Genomic DNA, 24,008 nt, shown 5'->3' with positions numbered 1-24,008 from the left:
CCATGTCTGTGCTGCACGACGCTACGACTCTAATTATAGGCAGATCTATTTCCCTGCTATCTAGAGCACCTGTTCACCTCATCACTCCTAGTACTCTCAGCACTTCTCCTAGGTACATGCAAGGAAGGCTCTGGTCAGTTACCTCAATGGCAATTTTAAGTTCATTTCTTTACAACCATCTGTGACATAAGTACTATGTAATAGGCTCTTTCCGTGTCTTTATTTAATTTTATTGTATTCAATGCACCCCAATGAGTTTACACATTTGTTTTTTTTCAAGACAGACATGAACTGTAACTCATATATTCTCTATATTTTGCCTGCTTTTTCAAACTTTTGCAAAGTGTCCTAGTTTATTACAACTATAGCAACTGGCTATTCTGAAAGAACAATACAAGGCTGCATGATTTCCAAAGCATGAAAGTGGGTCTTGACGCAGGGTTTCAACCCAAAAAGTCATAAATTCCTTAGCCCCCACAAATGCTGCTTAACCTGCTGAATTCTTCAAACACTTTGGGTCCAAATGGCTTGCTGTCCTCTTGCTGAAGTCATCAGATCTCAGGTGACCAGATCCTCATGAAGAGGACATAGATGACACAGCCATCTATACCAAGATCGCACAATTATTTTCTACCTGTGTCTTGAATTAATTGAGAGTCTTTTGTGTTGTTCAATGCCTTTTCCATTGTGGTGGTAATCCTATTCGTCTTTCCAAAAGTAAGCCTAGAGTGTTAAAGAGCTTAGAATGAATTCATTCATCAAAAAAAAGTTGCACCCAAATCTCTCCCTCAGATGTGTACCTATTTGTTACAACACAAGAGGAGGCAATTCAGCCCATTGGATCCATGCTTTCTCCCAGCAAAGCAATCCATTTCCTCCTCCTTATTTTCCCCGTAGCCCTGCAACTTATTCTGCCAACATGTTGATCAACTCTCCTTTGATTCTTTTGTCACGTACCTCCACAAAGGGGTAGTTTACAGAATCCCATGTCTTTTTAGTTCTCCCAAATTCACAATATGATCACCAATTGTACCTTTAGCATCTGATTAAGTGTGCTGAATCTGCAGCTTCCAAAAATTTGAATTCAGGTTGAAGTGAGAGTTTCATTTTTCAATCTCATCATCAAATACAGGACATCAACTGCACTACAAAATGTCAATTAGTTTGTAAAGATATTTATTTACTTATTAGTCACATGTACATCGGAACATACAGAGAAATGTGTCTTTTTGTGTTACTGAGAATGTGCTGGAGGCAGCCCGCAAGTATCGCCAATCTTCCGGCACCAACATAGCATGCCCACAGCTCCTAACCTGTTCGTCTTTGGAATGTGGGCGTAAACCAGAGCACCCGGAGGAAACCCACTCAGACACAGGGAAAACGTACAAACTCCTTACAGAGAGGGGCGGAATTGAACCCAGGTCGCTAGAGCTGTAATAGTGTTACGCTAACTGCTACACTACCAAAGTTAATATGTTTCACATGTGCCCGAGCCCAGTTCCGTCAACACTTGAGTTTTCTTTTGGTTGCAGATCACTGCATTTTGTTCTTCAGAATTTTCACCTGTAACTTCAACAAAGTTAGTGGCTTTGAAAAACACATCCAATCATTCAGGATAGATGCTAAACACAGCTCTTGCGTTCTGTCATCTTTACCATGTTTTTCCAGTGTACCCATTTGTGCTGTTTCAGCCATCAAGTTTTGATCCCTTTTTACACATGCTACTTCTCTCATCACTAGTGGACTGCATTGTGTTCCTCTTGTACTCATACTGTGGAATTATGCAATTCACTTAGGCTAGGAGCATTAAGGAAACATGTTTTTATTGGTGGCAACCAACTCTCCAGCTGAGCTGAAGTATGGTACATTCAATTGTTAACCACATGACACTGTTTTGGTATTGGTATTGGTATTGGTTTATTATAGTCACTTGTACCGAGGTACAGTGAAAAAGGATTCCGACTATCAATCTTATCTATGCTCCTCAGAATTTTATAAATTTCTATAATTTCTAAAAGGTCATCCCTCAGCCTCCTATGTTTCAGTGAGAATAAACCCAGCCTATCCAATGTTTCCTTTTATCTACAACCTTCCATTCCAGGCAGCATCCTTCTGCACTCTCTCTATTGCTACCACATCCTTCCTGTAGTGTGGCAATCAGAACTGTACACAACACTCTAAGTACCATCAAACCAATGTCTTGTAAAGCTGCAACATGACATCCCAACTCTTATACTCACTGCCTTGGTCTATGAAGACAAGCATACCAAATGCCTTTTTCACTACCTTATCCACCTGTTTTCCAAGTTCAGGGAGCAATGGACTTGCACCCTGAGGTCTCTCTGTACATCAACACTCCTAAGGTCCCAGTCAGTCACTCTATATGTCCTACAAGAATTTGACAAAGTGCATTACCACACACTTGTCTGGATTAAGTTCCATGTGTCACCGCTACACTCAAGTTTTCAGCTGATAGATGACCTTGATCTCTCTTGGGTCCTGTATCCTGTTAGGTGTGGACTCCCCTGCATACTAGCAGTGCTCTGCCTGACAAAGGTCCTGCTGGGTTCCTTCCCTTATGGTTGTTGCAAAAGGTGTGAGGACTTCTAAAATGACCAAACATAGGTGGGAAAGGGGTGGGAGGGGGGTGGAGGATTGGACAGATGGGCAATGGAAATATGAGAACTGTTGCACGTTGATGAGCCTTTCTCAGAGAAAAAGTCAAAAGCCTGCACATTTGGCCTGGGTTAAGAAGAAGCTACAATAAACCACTTTGCAATACGATTGACAACATTATAACTGTAATGAAATGATTGAAAATTACATCAGGATGGCCTTGGACAATTGAAGAATCTCTTCAACTGCTGGCCGTTATTCCAGCAAGATATGGTGGTACTGCAGTTGAAAATCATTTCCTGCGTAGCAAAGTTTCTTTCTTCTTTTCTAACTTTGCCTTAAGTTATTGCTGGGTGCTGGGTGTAGATAACTGGAATCCTATGTACCTTGATCAAGTGGCATAGACAGTGAGCCTTATCAGTTTATTCATTAGGTTTTCTGCAGGTAATCTGCAGGTAATAGGGCAGATTATGGAAGGGATGCTTCTTTGTCTTTGAAATGTATTGTTAAAGCAGGGCTGTAGGACATACTCAGCAGGTCAGACTGTGTTACTGGAGAGAGAAAAACTGAGCCAAAAATCACAGATGGATAACTTACAGCAGATCTGGACAGTTCTGATACGGAAGGAAAGAGCAAGTCCCCTAAATTTGGAGAATTCAACATCGAGTCCAAAAAGCTACGAAGTGCCCCTTCGGAACATGAGGTGTTGTTCCTCAGGTTTGCACTGGGCATCATTGTAACAATGCAGGAGACCACAGACCAATAGATCGAAGTGAGAGTGGGATGGAGAAGTAAAGTAGCAGGCAACAGGAAATTCAGAGTCGCATCTGCAAACTGAATGCAAGTGCTTGCAAAGTGGTCACCCAATCTGGGTTTTGTTCTTCCACTGTAGAGGATACCACATTGCAAGCACCAGATCCAGTACACGAGATTGGAAGAAGTGCAAGGGCAGTCTTCACCTTGAAAGACTGTTTGGGTCCCTTGAATGGTGGAAAGATTTGTTGCATCTTATGTAAAATTACTTATCTCTCTTTCCAAGTTCTGATTAAGTGTCTCTGACCTAAACCATGAATTCTGTTCCTCTTTCCCTAGATGCTGCCTGATCTGCTGAGTGTTTCCAGCATTTTCTGCTTTTTATTAATTCTCATTTCCATCTGTCCTGAATTGAGTAGCATGCTAGACTATTTCAGAGAGCAGTTAAGTGTCAAACGCACTGCTGGTCTGTGGAGTCACATGGGGCCACACTGAGTTAGACAAGAAAATTAGCTTTCCTGACAGAAGGCTTTAATAATCTAAATGGGTTTCTACAACAATCCTATATTCATGGTCACCGTTACTGATGCTGGCTTTTAAGTTCCAGATTTCTTTAATTACTTGAATCTAAATTAATTTTCCACTTGCTGTGATGGGATTCAAATGTGTCTCCAGATCAATAGTCCAGGCCTCGGGATACAATGCAGTAACTTAATGGCACATTATCAAACTGTTGCATCTAAGATTGTACTGCTTTTCCAGGGAACTTTGTGTCAACTCATTACAAGAAAATTAATGTGGCTGGATGAAAATGTGCTTCTATGGTCAGATTCCAATGCCAGCATCAAAAACTCTGAGGGTAGTTAGATGGAGAATAAAGCTCTCTTCTCTCTGTCCCAATAACCTGTCTTTGACTCATTCCTTATAACAGCATCCCCTGTTGTACCAGAGGGACATTTTATCATTTCTTCCACTTGCCTGTGACCTTACTAACTGAAACTGCCAATTTAATGCCAAATTAGAAGCAGTTTTGGGTAACAGAATGAATTTACAGAGATAGACAGTCACCATCTGTGTAGCACAAGTGGAGACCCACTATTCTTAAAAGTTGCTCAACCGGATTGATTCCTCACACACACACACTACACCTATTGTTCTACCTGATTTCTGATAATTCTCTATGCAGCTGCTCAGAGACCCTACCCTTTAGGGAGAGCTGTACCAATAAGTACAATAGAAAATGGACCAGCTGTTTACAAAAAGACCTACTGAAAGTCCTGTGCAGTTGTGACTTCACTGGATGATATTGACCCAATCTGTCTGCTATGATCAGCATTTTTTTAAAAAAGGTAATGATTACCAATGACTGAAAAAGAAAGGCATAATAATTGATGCAATCTATGGAACTAGTAAGACCACAGCTGAATTATCCAGTCCTGCTACCATCCATCTCCTGAGATTAAAAAGAGTTGTTTCAAATTAAGTCAGGTTTATAAATCTTTTTATAAGTCAATATCAAAGCTTGTTCTTTTTTGATAATAAACCTAAATATGTTGAGGCACTTAATTACATAAGTGACACTGCATAAATGCATGCATTTGCTGTTGCTCTCAGAAGCTTACGTATATATTCTTGAAATAATTTCAAGTCACATTACACACGTGCAAGTATTGTCCATTTAGAATCTCAGAGATTATGATCTCGTGCTTGCTCTTATCCCTGATGTCCTACCCCTAGCAAGAATGGGATTATCCCCAATGCAGGAACTGCGTTGTTTGGTCACATTCAGTGAGGAAAAGACAAATCAGGACAAAAGCAGCCATCCTAACTATCTTTTCTATATTTCATGTTTTACATTGTAGCATTTTAATTCTTTGTCAGGAGTCAGTGACAAAGTCTATATTTATTTTCATTCCCTGTTGCCCTGAGAAGGTAATGTTCTTCCTGAGCTTCTGATAATGATTTAATGCCACTGAGTGACTTGCAAAGTCACTCCTGAAGGAAGTTAAGGGTCATTCACATTGATGTGAGATTAAAGTCACATGCTGGGTATGGACATCAAGTTTCTTTTCCTAAAGGACTTTAGTCAATCAGTCAGGCTTTCACAACAACGGTTACTTTTACTGATAAAGGCTTTAAAAGAATCCAGTTGTCTTTTAAAAATTCAAACACTTACGTTGGGAATTGAACTTGCTTTCACTGGATTAATTGACCAGTAACACAATCACTGTGCCAATATTCCCCACATCTGGAAATTTTTACATGAAAATACACGTTGAAAAAGAGTTTAGAATGTAGGTTTTGCTCTTATCCTAACTTGTCTAGGTTTTAGATACAGCAGTAAAGTTATTTCCATTTTTAAAGCTAACACTATATTGGATTTTTATATCAAGTGTGGACATTGAAAATGAAACATATATATCCAAAGTTTCAAAATACAATGATTGTTTTTATGAAGATTAGTCTTTAATCTGACAGTGTATGGTATATGTGCAGAATCAATCCACTGTGAGTCTATCTTTGCTTACAAAACCAGTTGGTAGTCAAGCTTGGCAAACAAAATGAAATACTGCACTACTATTAAATATTTGTGAACTCTATAACTCTTGGCGGAGGAGCAATACCCTTTGGCCCATTGGCGCTCTCAAAGCTCATGACCTCTTTCATTATTAGAGAGCCGAATGTCAAGGTCAGAATATCTCTGCTCTAAGAGCTTCAGATGATTTATCCAGTGGTAGCTACAAACTGCAAAATCCATTAAAATGACTTTATCAATTAAAATAAAGAAATAAGAGTGGACAGGTAATATATTTTTGATGAAGATGTTGCCTTTTTTTATTAAAAACATTTTAGGGTAATAAAATATATCTTTTTTTGTGTGTTACAGTAATCAAAAGGGGTAATTCTGCAATCCGGAGTGCCAGCAAAGAGCTGTAGAGAGTAGACAAGGATGGGAGCTGCTTTTCTGAAGTTTTACTTCCCAGCTGCGTGTCCTAACAGCTTCACTCCCATATGGAAAGAGAGGAGTGCAAATTTACTCTTGCTGTTTGAGTGTGCTTATTTTGGATTTGTGCATTGAGAAAACAGCAGATTTTCCCTAATGGATCAACCAGTAACATATTAACTATGATCTATAAATTAATATTTCTGTTTGGCTTATTCAGAGGGTTCTCTGTAAGAGTTCAGATGATTCAGGCATATGGCTAATTTAAACTGTAACCCCACCTAAATAAATAAACCATTCCTCTTAAATATCATGATTCCCTTCAACCATTTGGTTCTTGAACCAACCAGCAAAACCTTAATCACTACAGTTTTTTTTGTTCTAATTGTGTGCTTTCTTGTAAGAATTGTGTATAATATACATTTAATTTATGTTTTGCCTGTGAATGCTGCTTATATGATGCCATGTGCCTGTGATGCTTCTGCAAGTTTTTCATTGCACCTGTGCATACATGTACTTGTGCATATGACAATAAACTTGACTTTGACTTTAAATTCAATCAGATATTAAAATAAAGTTTTGTAGACACTTGCCTCTATTTTTCTCTTTTTCATTCCTTTTCTGAAAGCACGCACTCATGCCTTTTGGATAACAACTGCCCTCCACAATCTTCCTTATTGTCCCCCCTTCATTTGTGTAGCCGTATAATGAAAGCTAGCAGACTATTTGAGCAGGCATGTGAGCTGAGCCCAAGCCTGCCCTGCCTGAGGCAATGCTTTCTGCTGTATGCCCATCTTAACAGAATAGTAAACGTATGCAAAAACCAAAAGAATATCTAATAGAATACCTAACAGAATCTACATTACAATCCTAAGAATTATTTCCATCTTAGAAATATTTAATGATTAGTGTTAAAAAACCTTGTCACAATTTTGGCTTTTAGAAGTGGAATTATGAGAAGATCCTAGAGAATTATGAGGTTGTTGCTAGGGTTAACAACAAAGGACTGTCCTGAACTCTAACTCAGTTTTAATCAACTAAACTATGAACAAGAGTTCATAAAAGAAGTGAAAAGTACTCAGCAATCTTAGGCCCTTAAAATGGCTGCCCAATTATTGTTAGCTTTTAGTGCAGCAAGGCCAGGAGGAGAGGGTGACCCCAGGGGTGCAGAGGGCAAGGGAAATGTTCTACTTCAGAGAAAGAAGTACCTTAGGCAGTAAATCTATGCAACAGTGTCAGGTTTTTAGACATAATAGAAGAGAAATAGGTTCAACAGAGAACCTAGAACAGGAATAGTAAACCTTTTGCATTGCACAATTGACGATGAAGTACACTAAACCTTAGACCAGGAGAACCTTCCAGGCACCCATATGGGTTGCAGGAGCTAACAATTTTGCCATTCACATCACCATGAAGGAGCCATCACCTCCACATTGTTTGACACTGACCAGCAGCACCACCAGTAACAAAAGTAGATGCAAATCAATGCATGTTGTGAAAAAGCAGGAGCTTCGTGCAGCCACCGTTAATACTGTAGGATATTAAACATAGGTCTATTCACCTGTCAGCTTTCAAATATTTATGCACCTTTGACGATAAATAATGTTCATTAACGCATGCTTCCAGAGCAAGGATAGAGGTGGTGGGATGTTGGTAGGGCGTTGAGCAGGAAAGTGCAACAAATGCATCTTGATTTAGCTTTATAAAGGAGAACAAATAATTGGTTCCCTAGAGATCTTGGCTATGTAATGCAGTCAGAGCCTATGACACCCTCTGTAAAATGTACATAACCCTAAAGAGTATGGATAGTCCAAGATATATAGGCAAGTCATAGAATTCACTAAGATATCCATGGCTCTAAAGCAAGAGTATACACCAGGTAGAGGTAAGTGTAATATTCCCCAAAGAGGTATGAGAAAGTTTTAGCAAATGCTGCCAAAAATTGTTATGGACAGATGTCCTAATATAGACTCAAACAGAGAGCAACAAAAAGCTACAGAAGAGCTAGAGGGTACTGGTTTGTAGCTGTGTATGCTCTCCCTCTTGAGGAAATAGTGAATGGCCAACTAACAAGTTAAAGGGGATTCAGCAATCCCACTACCTGGACATGTGACTTCCCTTGATACCCCTGAATCAGTTCGCGCATGTGTTTAATTGAATTCGCCTTCAACTTACTGCTCCCTGGAGCATTACTCGCGCTCAAAGTGAGGTACAGACCAACAGTGGTATCTGAGTGCTGGTGTTATCCATGCATGCCATTCCTGGAGGATATTGGGGTCAATATGTTTTTCTTTTAAATGTCTGAGCATACAGCAGTGAACACCTCTGAATTCTCTAAACCTCTCCATCTGGATTGTCTGTAACTGTTCACCAAACCACTCGAAGCTAATCATGTACATTTGTTCACACAACAATTCATTACCATATGTGTATATGCAGTATATGGAGGCAAGTGACATGAGCCATACGTTGCAATATCCACTGTTGTGAGGTACTGCCCAATGTCTCCTCAACCAATGGCTTTGCAAATCCTTCACCACCAGTACACTGCGAGTGGATTTTGGACCCTCACCAGTAAACCATTGGAAGAGGAGTATGTAAGCAGCAGGGGAGGGGAAACCAGAAGTTGAAGAACTTGATGGAGAATGAGAGGGCTATAAGAAATTTGGAGGTGGGTGGACCAATGTTTTAACCTGTAGCTGTGGAAGATTGTTCAGGTATTTATCACAAAATACAAGACCAACTTAACTTATTTACTACTAATCATCAGTAAAGTTATGGAAGATATCATTAAAGATGCCATCAACTGACACCTTTTCATCAGTAATTAAAGATTAAAAAAACAGCAATTTCTGGAAATCTAAATAAAAACAGAATATGTTGGAAGAACTCAACAGGTTGGGGGGCATCTGTGACCACTTCAGGTTAACAATTCAGGTCAATGATCATCAGAACTGATATGAGATCACTGATCTGTAGTGTTAATTTAGTTTCTCTCTCTCTACAAATGCTGCCTGTCCTGCCGAGTATTTCCAACACTTGTTCCTGTTCATCAATAACCTGTTTGGCTGTGCTTAGAACATAGAACATAGAACAGTACAGCACAGGAACAGGTCCTTTGGCCCACGATGTTGTGCCGAACCAATTACGTTAGTAATAAAATGCCCAACTAAACTAATCCCTTCTGCCTATACAATGTCCACATACTACCATTTCCCTCACATTCTTGTGCCTATCTAAGAGCTTCTTGAATGCCCCTATTGTATTTGCCTACACCACCACCCCAGGCAGCGCATTCCAGGCACCAACCACTCTCTGTGTAAAAAATTTGCCCTCCTTTGAACTTACTCCCTCTCATCTTAAATGCATGCCCTCTGATATTAAACATTTCAACCCTGGGGAAAAGATATTGGCTGTCTACTCTACTATGCCTCTCATAATCTTATAAACCTCTATCAGATCTCCCCTCAGCCTCCACCACACCAGAGAGAACAACCCAAGTTTGTCAAACTTATCCTCATAGCACACACCCTCTAATCCAGGCAGCATCTTGGTAAATCTCTTCTGCACCCTCTCCAAAGCCTCGACATCCTTCCTATAATGGGGCAACCAGAATTGAATGCAATACTCCAGATGCAGCATAACTAAAGTTTTATAAAGCTGCAACATAGCTTCCTGACTCTTGAAGTCAGTGCCTCAACTAATAAAGGCAAGCATGCCATATGCCTTCTTTATCGCCCTATCAACCTGTGCAGCCACTTTCAGGGAGCTATGAACTTGGACCCCAAGATCCCTCTGCTCATCAACACCGTTAAGGGTCTTGCCATTAACAGTGTAGTGTCTCTTTACATTTGATCTCCCAAGGTGCAACACTTCACTCTTGGCTGGGTTCAGCAAGAACCACTCAGCTCTAAAACCTTTTACACCCCTAATCTAGGTATCAATCCACTAAGACTGGTGAAAGTAGCTCTTGTCATAAAGGTAATATTCAATCAAAATGCCAAAGTTGGAGACAAGAGAAAGGAGAAAATAAGATCAATTGAATCAACGTGAAAACCTAGAGCAATGGAAGGTTTCCATGGTTGTTGGAAGCCAATCATTTAGGACTTCACTATTACTGCAGGAGTTTCCCATGGCAACGTCCTTAGCCAAGCCATAACTGATTCATCAAGGACCTCACTTTGATGATCAAGCCATGAACAAGTGATCTTCTGATGTTCAGCTCATACACATCCTTCCCAATAATGAAGCAAGACATCCTACCCTAGAGGAGGAGCTGAACCACTTATACTCTGCGGAAGAACAAATTACTTCAAATCCCATCACCCACCTCCAAGGTATCTGCAGCAGAGCAGGGATGGCAAATGACAATACGAGAAACTGGTCACCCGCAAATGCTTCTCAAGCCACTCAGTATCGTGTGCTTAGATCATGCAAGCAGCCAAAGTGCTTTGCATGGATGACACTTTTGGTCTATAGTGTGCAGACATTTATTACTTCTTACCCATTAAGTTTTGAGCTCAACAATTAAGATAATACAGAATTACGTCAAAAGAAATTTGTAGTCAGACAAGCAGCACAATTGCTTCCATGCAATACACTTCAGTGTTCATGTGTTAGAGAGGGGGACAGATCAGCAAGGGGTTTCTGACTGTTACTTTGTCATCCAGGAATCTTGCAATGGAAACTGAGGACAGAACAAGACAGAATCAAAACTCCCTATCTCTGCAACCTCCTTCTCCATGTAAAAATTCTGTGCTCTAATCCTGGCAATTTCCATATCCCAGATTTTAATCTTTCTGGGGTGGCACAGTTGTGCAGCAAGTAAAACTGGTACCTCACAGCACCAGAGACCCTGGTTCAGTCCTGACTTCGGGTGCTAATTGTTTTTCCTGTGACCCATTCCCTCCAGATGCTCCAGTTTTCCTTTACATCCTGAAGATGTACAGGTTCGTAGGTTAACTGACCACTGTAAATTGCCCCTACAGTGTAGGTGAGTGATAGAATCTGGGGGAGTTGATGAGAATGTGGGGAGAATAAAAAAAGTTGGGATTAATGTAGGATCAGTGTAAATGAGTGGTCAATGGACAGTGTGCACTCAGTGGGTCAAAGGGGCTGTTTCCATGCTGTATCTCTCTGTGACTCTATGAGCTAGACTTCAGATGCCTGGATTCTAGGGTTTGGAATTCCTTAGTTAATCCAATCTGCCTCATTATCTCTCTCTCTTTCTCTCTCTCTTTCTCTCTCTCTCTCTCTCTCTCCATTTGTTTAAGGCAATCCCTAAAACTCACTATCAAATCAAGCTTTGGTTATTCTTTTTGATTATTTATTTGTTTAAGAGTCACCACATTTGTGGCTCTGGAGTTCCTTTAGGGTATAGGTGAACCAATAAGTTATTGAATGAGAATCCGGTTGTTTCTTGGTCACCATCAATTTTTTTCTTCTCGATTTATGTAATTACTTGAGTTTAAGTCCTACATCTGTAGTGATGGAATTTGAATTCATGTTATTAGGCCAAAAGCTTTGGATTTTAGATTAGTAACTAAACCACTACAGTACTGTACCCAATGCTACCTGTATTAATATGAGGCTCTGTGTCAATTTTTATTTGATTGCACGTATGTAAAGGGATTTGGGAAGTTTTACTCATAAAGTTGTTAAAGGAATGCGAATTGTTGTTGATGATAATAAGGGACAGGACGATGATAGCACTTGTGGTTGAATAGAGTAATGACACTCACTCTCCAAGCTCCTTCATGAACAATGAACTAATGGATGAAGAATCGCTGGTTGAGGGATCAGAAGCCAGACCGCACCCATGAAACAGAACCACATGTTGTCATGAGTCAGTGGTTTCATGATAAGGCGCATTGTGCATTGTATCCCATTAGAAACTGAGGACAGTGAGCCATATGCCAAAAAGGAAAGCTTACAAAGACTTAACAGAAAAAAGTCTATGTACCGCTGGTGGTATATATTAAATTTAAAATAATAACTTAAGTGTAACAAATAACATGCTCTTAATCTTTCATCTTTTTAATCCTTCAATTCTTTTAGAGTCAAGAGCTCTCAAGATCTTTTGCTTGCAATATGTATCCCACTGCCCCAAAATGTATCCCACTCCTCCACCCCCAAACACTGTGCGCGCACACACACACACACACACACACACGCACACGCACACACACACACACACACACACACACACCACGACCGCTGCCCTATGGCATTGCTTAGCTGTTACCACACAGTAATGCACTGATGAATCAATAAAATGATGACTATGCAATCTGTAAAATAACAAGCTTGTTGAAATACTGCCCTCATCTGCACAGAGCTAAAGTTAATAATTAATAACATATTGACGGAGAGTATGTATTGATGGATTGCATACTACTCCAATATCAGGGATATGGAGAGAGTTCTATTAAAGGTCTGCCCTATCTTTAGAGAGATTGATTTCTAACACAGTAAGTAAAATGCAGCTGGTAGACAATATTTAGGAGAAAGGTGCACAGATTCCCAGAATTTATGCTTTTGAGAAGAAATCCATTGGCCAAACGTTACATTTCTACTTTTCCTTTCTCATAGCTAAATACAATTGGATGGCGTAAAGGAGACATTCATACCTCACAAGGGAAATCAAAGGATATTACAATCGTGATAGTAGATTGTTAGGTTATTTTATGACTGATAATAAATGATAAAGTCAGTGATGAGGTTTTAATCATTGTTTTCAACACCTACTCTGTTTATTCTTTGATCATTTAATTACTTTAAAAAAATTCCAATTTTTTGATTTGTTTTGTGCAACTGATTGCAAAATGATTCCTTATTTAGTGGAAGTGGAGAACCATATTCGTTGACGGGAACATTTGAAGTACCTGTCCCTACTGCAGAAAATGGAACTCTCCAAATTTCCAAGGATTTGCAACTATAGAAAGAAGCCCATTGAAGGCCCCAAATAAAACTGTGGCTTAGATGGCTGAATGCTTTCGATTGGAAATGTATGAGCAGAGAGATGTTGAAGGGATGGTTGGTCTTTTAAAGCCAAGTTGTCGCTTAACCACGGGATAATGTAGATCAGCAAGCACATGGGTTGGATGAAAACAACTCACCAGGATTTAATCACCCTCAGTTCCCAGCTCCGTGAGCTAAACTGACTCCTGGCAAAACAACAACTTAATTTTTAAAATCACATCCTCAGTTTTAAATCCCTCCTTGGCTTCCTCTTCTCCTTTCTCTGTAGTTACTTACACAACTACAACTGCCTGAGATATCTGTCTTCCTCTGATTCTAAGCCCTTCCTCATCCCTGACTATAATCACTCCCTACCCCGTCAGAGACTCAAAACCTACTGTTTTGATTAAGCCTCCGGTCATCTGCCCTGATTTTCCTTCATGTGAACAAATGTTGTTTGAGAGTATTTTGGTGAATCCCCTTGTAACAGTTTGCTACATTAACCGCAGCATATAAATGGGAGTAACTGCGGCTGTGGGGATGACAATTCTCTTCCATTTCAAGGACTCAGGATTTTGGGATAACTTAGCCACTTACTTTACCACCAATAAGAAGCTAAGCTAAGGAGATGGGAGCAGTATTAGAGAGAATGTTAGGGAAAAGGCTATTAGGAGGGGGGGGTTACTGGGTTTCAGACAGGAAGGTGGGTTTGTGACTGGTGGAGGACAATTGGAAATGAGCACTAAAGCTGAGTTCTTTAAATTTCACTGGATCATCAGTGTGCATTCAGGCAGGAGATTCATGATGTCTTTATCTTATTTTGTTTTTGGTTCTATATATCACAAGTTTGTTTATTTGTTCATTCATTCTGCACCCACCTCTTGTATCTCCCTCTGAGTCAGATCATCTATTTACCCTGAATGAATGTCTGTATCCCAGCATAATTGATTTTCAACTGCCCTTCATCCTGTAGTTTGTGCATTTGTTCCAGCTTCTCTGTGTAGCTCTGTGTCCATCCATGGTTCATATACTCAGCCCCAGAAGTCACTTGACTGCCTTTGACTTTGGCTTCAACGTTAGAGCTCACACATCATCAGTTGACTCAGCAAATCACATGCCTGCCCTTGACTTCACACTTCAGACCTTCACCTTTGATTCACCCTTGTCTCTCCATCTCTTGCATATTCTTTCCTTTATTCTATGAGAGCAGAATAGCACAGAAAATCTGGAAGTGGAAGACAATTCAAGTATTTATTTCTCATCATTACTGTTTCACAGTGTTAATCAGCAGTGTAAGCTACTCGATCAATTATTTCAGTTAAATGACTTTTGTTGGAGCCAGATCTTATCAATTTATACCTTGATGTTCTTTGGCTCTAAACTCTTGGTTTTGTTCATCAGATGATAAATAAGAAAGAAGAAAGTGGAAGTCTAGGGTGTACCAATATGTTTCAATTTAACACATCTCTGCTGGCAAGCTCTAGGCAGAATATATTGATAATCTGACCTCCAGTTCCACGTCGATCACCTGGGAGCCCTAAGTAACAGTGCTTCTGCTCATAATGAATTGCACCACAAATGAAAAGAAGATGGATTGAAAAATCCAAAAGTCCACTGTGTCATGTATAATTGATGATATCCTGAGCGATGCTTTAGTACCTAATAAATTATTAAAATCCAGCTCATTAGGGAAGATTTCATTATGGGATAATTTAATTAAATGACAGGTAAAAGGGTTATAGGGGCTGAATTCTCTTTTGGTTTCACCAACTATTGATGGGTTTGGGATGCCAGTGAATGATAATGGACCAAAATCTATAATTTATAAATGGACTCTAATAGTACAGAGAGGTTGCTGTAAAAACAGGGAGCAGGAACAATGGGTTTCTACATGTAAGCTCCATCTGAAATAAAAGGAAACTATATTTGACATCAGAGCAATGCAAGGAGAGACACACTAACAAATCTCTGTATTTTTTGAAAATTTTACACTGGTATAAAAAAGCTAATTAATAGCAATATGTCATTCACTAAGAAGCCTAGCAAAGTTTACCGTCTAATCAGACCAGATCACAGTATCTTCCAACAAGCTCCTTTATTCCTAATTCCATCTCTGTGTTGTTGGTACCCTCCTCTTAATAATATATTTAAAGTTATTTTCAAGAGGCATAGCATCTGGCATCAGTTTCTTGTGTTTCAAACACATTGGGCAATCAATGTAGATTTTCAGGGGATGGCAAGATTCTATAACTTCAATTGCATTATCCTTTGTAAAGGACTATTCCGTACAAAAATGTCAAGTCACGAAAGCTACATTAAGAATTAAACACCACTGGTAAAATATCCATATTTAACTGATCCAGGAGCTTACTTGAGAAGATTTGCAGGCCCAGACATCTGCACAGTTCAGTTGTGTCACACTCAGATAAGTCACACGAACCGCAGTGTATAGAAATGACTTTTCAAAATAAAAGGACGTCTAAGAGGCCAGCAGACCACTAATATAAATCAACTAAAGATTCACAGTTTTCATTAGTAGTGTTGTAAAGCAGGGTATTGGTTATGAAGATCAGGCTAAACAGGTGCCTGGGACAAGTGTGTGGATCGTTGCTAGGGGAAATTATCCAAGACAATCAGTGAAGAGACAATGGCGAAGGATAATGCCTTTAATATGGAGATAGCAGCACATATCATAATGTCACAAGAGTGTCTTTTTTTTTAGTCCTTAGGATATGAACAACCCTGATGATACCGCAGTAGTTGCTTGTTTTTTTGTTATTCTGAGAAGATGATGCTGGACATTACCTTATTCATAAGAAGAAAAGAGAGCTTGCATTTATGGAGTAGCATTCTATTCCAAATACATGTACCTGAGCTTTAAGACGCTTGTGCTATTGGTTGCAGCAAACATGACAATCAGTTTATGTCTAGCAAACTCCCGTCAAAGTGCTGAAGGATCAGTTGATCCATTAACAGTTCTGTAGATTGTCCCATTCATCGGGAGCAACCTTCTCTGCATACCATCAGAGCAGATTTAATCCCATCTGAAAAATAAACTGAGCCTTGGTTGAGCATCTCATCCAAAGTAAAACAAGGTATTTCTCCATTTTTTTGTATCAGCCTAAATTACATGTTCCATTCCTGATGTGGAGCACAAAATCATAACTATCTGACTCACAAGGGAATGTTATTACATCTGGCACGGTGAGTACTATGAGAATAAGACACATATGCTGCATCCAGTAGGGGCAGATTTATGTACTGGAGCCCCACAAACATGCAACTTATATGTAACAACAACTAAAGAACTCAGTCTGTTTTAGGAAGCTTTAGTTTGACACTTGAACAGTCATTATCAGAAAGGCAGATTACTATGAGACCTGAAGTAGGACTCTCAAATCTATTTTTTATATGTTATTTCTTTAGTATAAGGCACAATGGATTACAATTATATCATTATTTATGCACTTTACAACAATATTCTCCTTGTTATTAATATAATTGGTGAGAGTTTTTATACAAATTATTTGTATGTAAATATGTGCATGGAATCATGATTGGTTCCTCAGCAGTATTCACAAACTTATGAATGTCAATAAAATTAAATGTCAAAACTGTTCAAAGAATGAAATGAATTGCATTGGAAAGCCCTGGTTACATGACCTAAACAGTTAGAACTTTGATGCTGTCAACTTTGATCATCTTGTACTACTCGGGAAGATGAATATAATGAGGAAACAATATAACAGAGTATCTTGAGACCATTAATGTTTTTCTTTGTTTTGGTGTATTACAGGTTGCTTTGTTGATGAAATAGTAATTGTATGTTATGTGAGAATCATATTGCTATTAAAAGGGTAATGTACAAATTTGCCAAAGTTGAACAGCAGCAGTAAGAAAGAGGAAGAGGATGAAAATGACCTTTCTGCAAAGGTTAGTGGAAATGCCCCAGATAGAGCAAGATCTTATGCAGGGTCATTACAATTTCTTGCCACAGAGAAACATAAATTACTGTCCTTTAACTACACAGCAGTATTTTTTCAGGTTATTCTCCCAAATGCTTATAAAATAAGGGTTCGCCTTAAGACAGCAATAAATACGGATGGATATAGTAGTTAGAGTATTCACAATTTGTTTCTGTTACATTGAGTGTCTACTTTGTGACTATTATTATTATGAGAAGGTGCTCATTTGCTGGCCTTCCATGCTGCTGTATCTATAGTTCTCCCTTGATTTGATCCACTAGCTACAACATAACAAAAGCACATAGGCTTTTTCTATGAGGAAGAAATAGTCTTTAATTTACAGGTCCTCCCCAGGTTATGAAAGGGTTCCGTTCCCATGAATTGTTCGTAATCCAAACAGTTTGCAAGTCAGAAATGCAACCAAGAATTGAGTTCCCACCCGACAGAAGATGCCTGAAGCCTCACAGCAGCCAGCATCCCACCAGTCTCCCAAATACTTGTTCATATGTACAGGCTGCACATAAGTCAGGAGTTCGGTTGCTGGGGAGGACCTGTAGTGGCTGCTGAGTTAGGCAGCTGGGGAGTGAATGGTGGTAACTGTACATAGGCTGGAGTTTCTTCTGTTCCATGCCTAGATAGATGTGCTAGCTTCAATCGCACACACCTTTCAATGTTCTTCAGGATATGATTTTTCAATGAAGGTCAATTAGACAGTTCAACCACAGGCCTGTACCTCCTAAATACACATAAATTAATCGGTATTTTATTGAAGCCATGCATTACTGTATCTGTGGCCATCATAACTTGCACATATTTAGCAACCATATTCCACAGAATGAATCTTGGATGTTGCATTAAACGTGTCCATTATTCAATGGCAGCTTGGAGATCCAAATACTTACTATGCTGATTGAAAAAGTGAGTGGAATAATCCAAACCTCTTGTATCCCAACTTGTGTCTTCACACAGCTAAAGTCTAATACTTTTTCAGATGTTCTTGCACTAATAAAAATATCAGAAGGTTACACTGAACTGTTTTGTCCAGAGAATCATTGAACAAATAAAGATGGAAAAGAATTAGGGTGCATGACAAGCAATAATTTGGAAGTGCATTTTATGCTCCAATGTTTTGTCAAAAAGTCCTGTTTGGTCTGGGGTTAAAAGTTTTATTCAGCTGCAAATATATTGTGTGTTATTAATTGCATAATAAAGCACAACAATTAGTAACACCATTTTAACTCATTACCAGGAGCTGGAATGTAAATAGCTGGAAGATTTATATGCAATGTTTGATTTTTAGAAAGTGGCTACATTGATTGAAGTATATTTTGTGATTATGAGACATATTTATGGGGCAATATTAATATTGCATAGATGGAAACTACATTATGTCCAACAATTTTTTATGATTTACCTGGCATGAACAAAACTGCTGGCTACAAATGCTCTCCCTTGCTCTCACTTGTAAGTGGAATGTATGGTCACTTTTCTTCTTGCCAAAGAATTATTTTTTTCATTTTAAGTTGCTTTGAAATTGTTTTATATGTTTTTTCTATTGAGGTTATTCAGCCAAATCATATAATCCCCTTGATTAAAGAAATTATTTTGGCCAATAGATTTGCAGGGTTCTTTTTAAACCCAGCTTTTTCTTTGCCATCTCTTTAACTAAAGTGAGAGATTTATGCTCCAAAAAGAGTATTTTATGTGTTAACCTTGGTGCTTTGGTTTTGCTATCAGTGGTGGAAACTTAAGTCAGACTTGTTAAGAATGTTTAATGTGAATGATTTCTTAATGTTCCATCACATGGACTTGCTATTGTTAGCTGAAATATGAAATAAAACAGTGGTAAATTGTATGTTGACATTTATAAAAACATAGCATCAAAGAGCAGGGAGCAAGTCCAATCTGCTTTTCATGCCTTTGAAGGAGCTAACCAATTAGACCCACTCCTTTTCTCTTTTTCCAGAGCCCTGCAGATTTCTCCTTCTCAATATATCCAATACCTTATGAAAGTTACCTCTAAATCTGCACTCACTTCCCTTTCAAGGAAGTGCATTTCAGATTACGATAACTTGCTTTGTGAAAACAGTTCTCATTTTTCTCTTGCATTCCTTCCCAATTATTTTCAAGTTGATTTTCAAAGTCTATAACTCTCCCGCATCTTCATCACTCTACTGACAGCAACCGTGGTTTCTCCAGACACTGCACTTTTCTAGAGTTTCAACTGGTATCATTCCAGTAAGTAGAATCTGATCTAATCCTTGACACATTCCTAATGTATAGTACCCATAATTATTCCCCAGAATTTGGAAGGCAAGTATAGGTAATGAGCCCCACTTATAATCCAACAAGCTGTAACAGCCACAGCATGATGATGTCACACTTAAAGATCAGGTAAATGAACACAAATAAAACTGAAAAGCAAAAAATTCAGAAATCTGAAATTAAGCAGAAAATGCTGGAAAACTCAGCTGGTCAGGCAGTACCTGTGGGGAGAGAAAGAGAGTTAACATTTCAGGTGACCTTTCATTGAAACAAGGAAATGTTTTCAACAATAAGACCCTTCCAAACCAGTGAATGAAATTCATCTGAGGTACCATTGAGGCATCCTGAGGTATTTCCCATATTAAAACAGTTACTACATTTCTAATATTAATTTATTATTTGCAAAGACCTTTGAAGCATTCTGAGACCATGAGTTTTTTAAAGCATTTATGTACTTATTATACCAAAACTATTGTTTAGCTTTATGGATTGCAAGCTTGTTTTAGCTTTTAAAATTATAGCATTCATTACGTGCAGAATTACGAAGAGCAATTTAGACTAACTAACACAAAATATCCCCATCAACAGTGGAAGTGTGGATATAAAGCAGTTAACCATCACCAAGCAATATATTAAATCTCTTCATCATTGTAAGGAATTGACTTGATGTAGGCATCCCACTATTTCTGAATTGCAGTCTTCTATATCAGCAATGGAACTTGGTCATTGATGGATTCTCCTGGAGAATTTGAATTATAGTTATTTAATATAATTTGGTTTGTCCCCTTTGATACTCACCAACTTTTATCGATGCGCCATAGAAAGCATCCTATCTGGATGCATCGCGGCTTCGTACGGCAACTGTTCTGCCCAGGACAGCAAGAAACTACAGGGAGTTGTGGACACAGCCCAGCGAGTCACAGACACCAGCCTCCCCTCCTTGGACTCTGTCTTTACCTCTCGCTGCCTTGGTGAAGCAGCCAGCATAATCAAAGACCCCACCCATCCAGTTCATTCTCTCTTCTCTCGTCTTCCATCAGGTAGAAGATACAGGAGCTTGAGGGCACGTACCACCAGACATAAGGACAGCTTCTACCCCACTGTGATAAGACTGTTGAACGGTTCCCTTATATGATGAGATGGACTCTGACCTCACGATCTACCTTGTTGTGATCTTGCACCTTATTGCACTGCACTTTCTCTGTACGGTTATTGTTTTTACCTGTACTACCACAATGCACTCTGTACTAACTCAATGTAACTGCACTGTTTAATGAATTGACCTGTACAATCGGTATGCAAGACAAATTTTTCACTGTACCTCGGTACAAGGGACAATAATAAACCAATACCAATATTTTGTGTGTATCTTTAACAAAATGAAACAGACTCTTCAGCACACCAAATGCATGCCAATAACCAAGAACCCATTTACACGAACCCCTTTTTATTTTGCCCATATTCCCATCAACTGCCCCCAGATTGTTCCTCTCACCTTCACAATGGGAGAAGTTTACAGTGGCCAGCTAACCTACCAACTGACATACCTTTGGGATGTGGGAGGAAACCAGAGCACCCAAAGCAAATCCACCTGGTCGCAGGGAGAACTAGCAAGCTTGATATTGACAATACCAGAGGTCAGGATGGAACCTGGATCACTGGAGCTGTGAGTCAGCAGCTCTACGAGCTGCATCATTGTTTTGCCCATTTTTGCCCTTCTTGAACGAGAGGAGATCGCAGAGGCATTGACTAGAGAGAAAAATAATCATCTGTCCCAACTGTTGATTTAATTTATGGTAGCGGCATAGAATCGGCATGGAATAATGATAAATTATTCAACCCTTTATTCTTCATGACTGAAGAGTAGAGATACCTTCTGTTAAAACGTTGTTATTTAGATCTGATAAATCTTACTTGTTTTCTCAGTACACATTAAAATAAAGATGTGTTGAAAGATGATGCAGCTTTGTTTAATATTAATGTGGCAAACTTTCAAATATTATAATTCACTATATAATGCACAAGAACAAGCTGAATCTAAGAGAAAGCAATTTTGGTGGGAATAATGTGTGGATAAAAGCTAACTGGAGCAAGGAAGGATTTATCTTGAAGGACAATTCTGAGATTTATATCATATCCAGAAGTATAGATGTGACAGTTCAGATAGCTTGGATTTTTTTTGCTATTAGTCAGAAAAGGTGCAATCAATCAATCCATATATTCAGATGCTGGAAGGAAAGTGGGGTGAATTTTCATTCTTCCTGTTTTAGCAGACACCCTGAAAATAGTGGGCAATGATAAATTGCCCATTGCCACTGTCCATGCAGCCCCATTGAATACCCTGCCTGGCCTTACCACAGTGGCCAGAATAGTCTCCCTGAGCCATGCAGGAGCCCAATTTAACTTTGGTGCAATCGCATCTATTTTCTTCTGATCTGGATCATGTACTGTGCATGCTCTGAACATTGCAACAGAAACAGGAGAAAACCCTAATGGCTCCTTGAATCTATTCCACCCTTCAGTGGGTTACAGCTGATTTGTAAATTAATTCCAAGCACCTGCCTTTCCCCCCTCCCCGCTATCATTTATTACCTTTGGTTAATAAAAATCTATCAATATCAAATATAAAAGTGACAATTGCCATGTGTCTCTGTTTTCTCGAACTTCACCCCTGAAAGGCCTGGTTCTAAGTTTTATATTATCATCCCCTCCACCCCCAGTTCTACATTTGCAACTACAGAAATAGTTTGCTGTAGCTACTCTATCAAATCCCCTTCACATCTTCAAGGTATCCCAAATGTCCCCTCACTCCCCATTTGAAATCAGCCACTGGCCCCCTGCTTGTCCTCACCTGCCTTCCCCACTTCCTTCTTACATAGTTTCTTGGTGCCTGAACATTGGTTAGGCTGTCCAGTATTGAGATATTCCCTGGCTACTGGGTTGACCTGAGAAACTCAGTCTACTGCTGTTGCCTTGTGGTCCTGTGCAATGAGAGCCAGGCTTTCTCACCAACACTACAGACACTGCCAACATTTGAGGGGAAAATCCACTGTGTTTTTAAAGACCATTATTTTATGAAGTACTGAAGTAATAGGTGATGGAGTTGGAAACCATAAATACCAATTTGTAACCTGTCAAGAAAGAAATTTTGCCTAAACTTGGCAAATTCCAGATCAAAGTAGTTTGTGACTTAGAGTAAGCACACGTGGACTTTCACAGGTGTGATATTAGTCAATCTTAATTATTATTATAATACTTACAGCGGTAATAATACTATGCAAGTTTTCAACAATATCGAAAACTTCCATAGTTACAAGCCCTTTTGTTCACTGAAATATCCCAAGGCATTTAACAGATGTTAATCAGGTCACCAAGACAAAGTATATATTTTAACAGAAAAAGCTGGAAACACTCAGCAGATCTGGGATTATGCATGGATGGGCAAAGGTCCTGCATCAGATTTCATTTTCATTTTCAAGCTAAAATATATATTAGAGGGAGCTACAAAGAATTCTGTAGAATCTACAGTGCAGAAACAGACCCTTCAAACCAATTAGTCTGTCGGAGTTTGTACTCACCCCCTCATCTCTCTTTAATAAGCTTTTCCCAGACTGGTCCCATATTCTTCTATTCCTTTCTCTTTCATGTATTTAACAAAATGTATCATACCATCTCCCATGTGACAGTGACTTCCACATTGTCACCCTAATCTCTGCAAAGAATATTTCCAAAATTCTTTATTTGATCTGTCAGTGACTTACCTACTTATTTAGAATGGATTATCCATTTCTGCCATATCAAATGCATTCATAACTTTGAAGATCTCTTACAGTCCTCAGCTCTTCAGAGAAATGTGCCTCAATTTGCTCCATTTTACATTATTAGTGTATTTACTCTAAACTTGATCAAAGAGGGGGATTACATAAAGGTATTTGAAGAAGGTGACCTAAGTGGAAAGTTGCAAAGATATGGGCCCTGGATGCATGAAGACATGCCACCAACTGTGGGACATATGGGATAGAGAATGGACAACAAATCGGAGTCAGCAGAAGGACTGTAGGAATGGAAGAAGATACAGAGGTTATAAACATGTTCAGAGTTTAAACATAATGATGAGCATTTTCAATCGAAGACATGAGGTGACTAGGAGCCAAGTAGGTTGGTTAGTGAGTGTGTCTACTTGCTTGAAAAAATCAACAGATATTTTGACATATTAAAGCTTTGAGAGGGAGTCAAATGGAAATGGGCCAGGATTGTTCTGAGACAGATAAGTCTGGAAGTGATAAAGGAATGCAGATAGACTAAGGCAGAGCATATGATGCTATAAAGGTGGAATCAGGCGATATTTTTGATGGGGTTGGGCACTCAAGTCAAAAAGAATGAGACAATTGTCAGTTTTTAATGGAACATGGGCAAGTACATGAGTTAGGAAAAGGCATTCTGACTTGGACGACATTCCTTCATCTCACTGGGTCAAATTTCTGTAACTCCCATACAAGCAGCAC

Source organism: Pristis pectinata, chromosome 16 (assembly GCF_009764475.1).
Source record: "Pristis pectinata isolate sPriPec2 chromosome 16, sPriPec2.1.pri, whole genome shotgun sequence".
Lineage (NCBI taxonomy): Eukaryota > Metazoa > Chordata > Chondrichthyes > Rhinopristiformes > Pristidae > Pristis > Pristis pectinata.
This window is presented reverse-complemented; position numbering follows the sequence as displayed.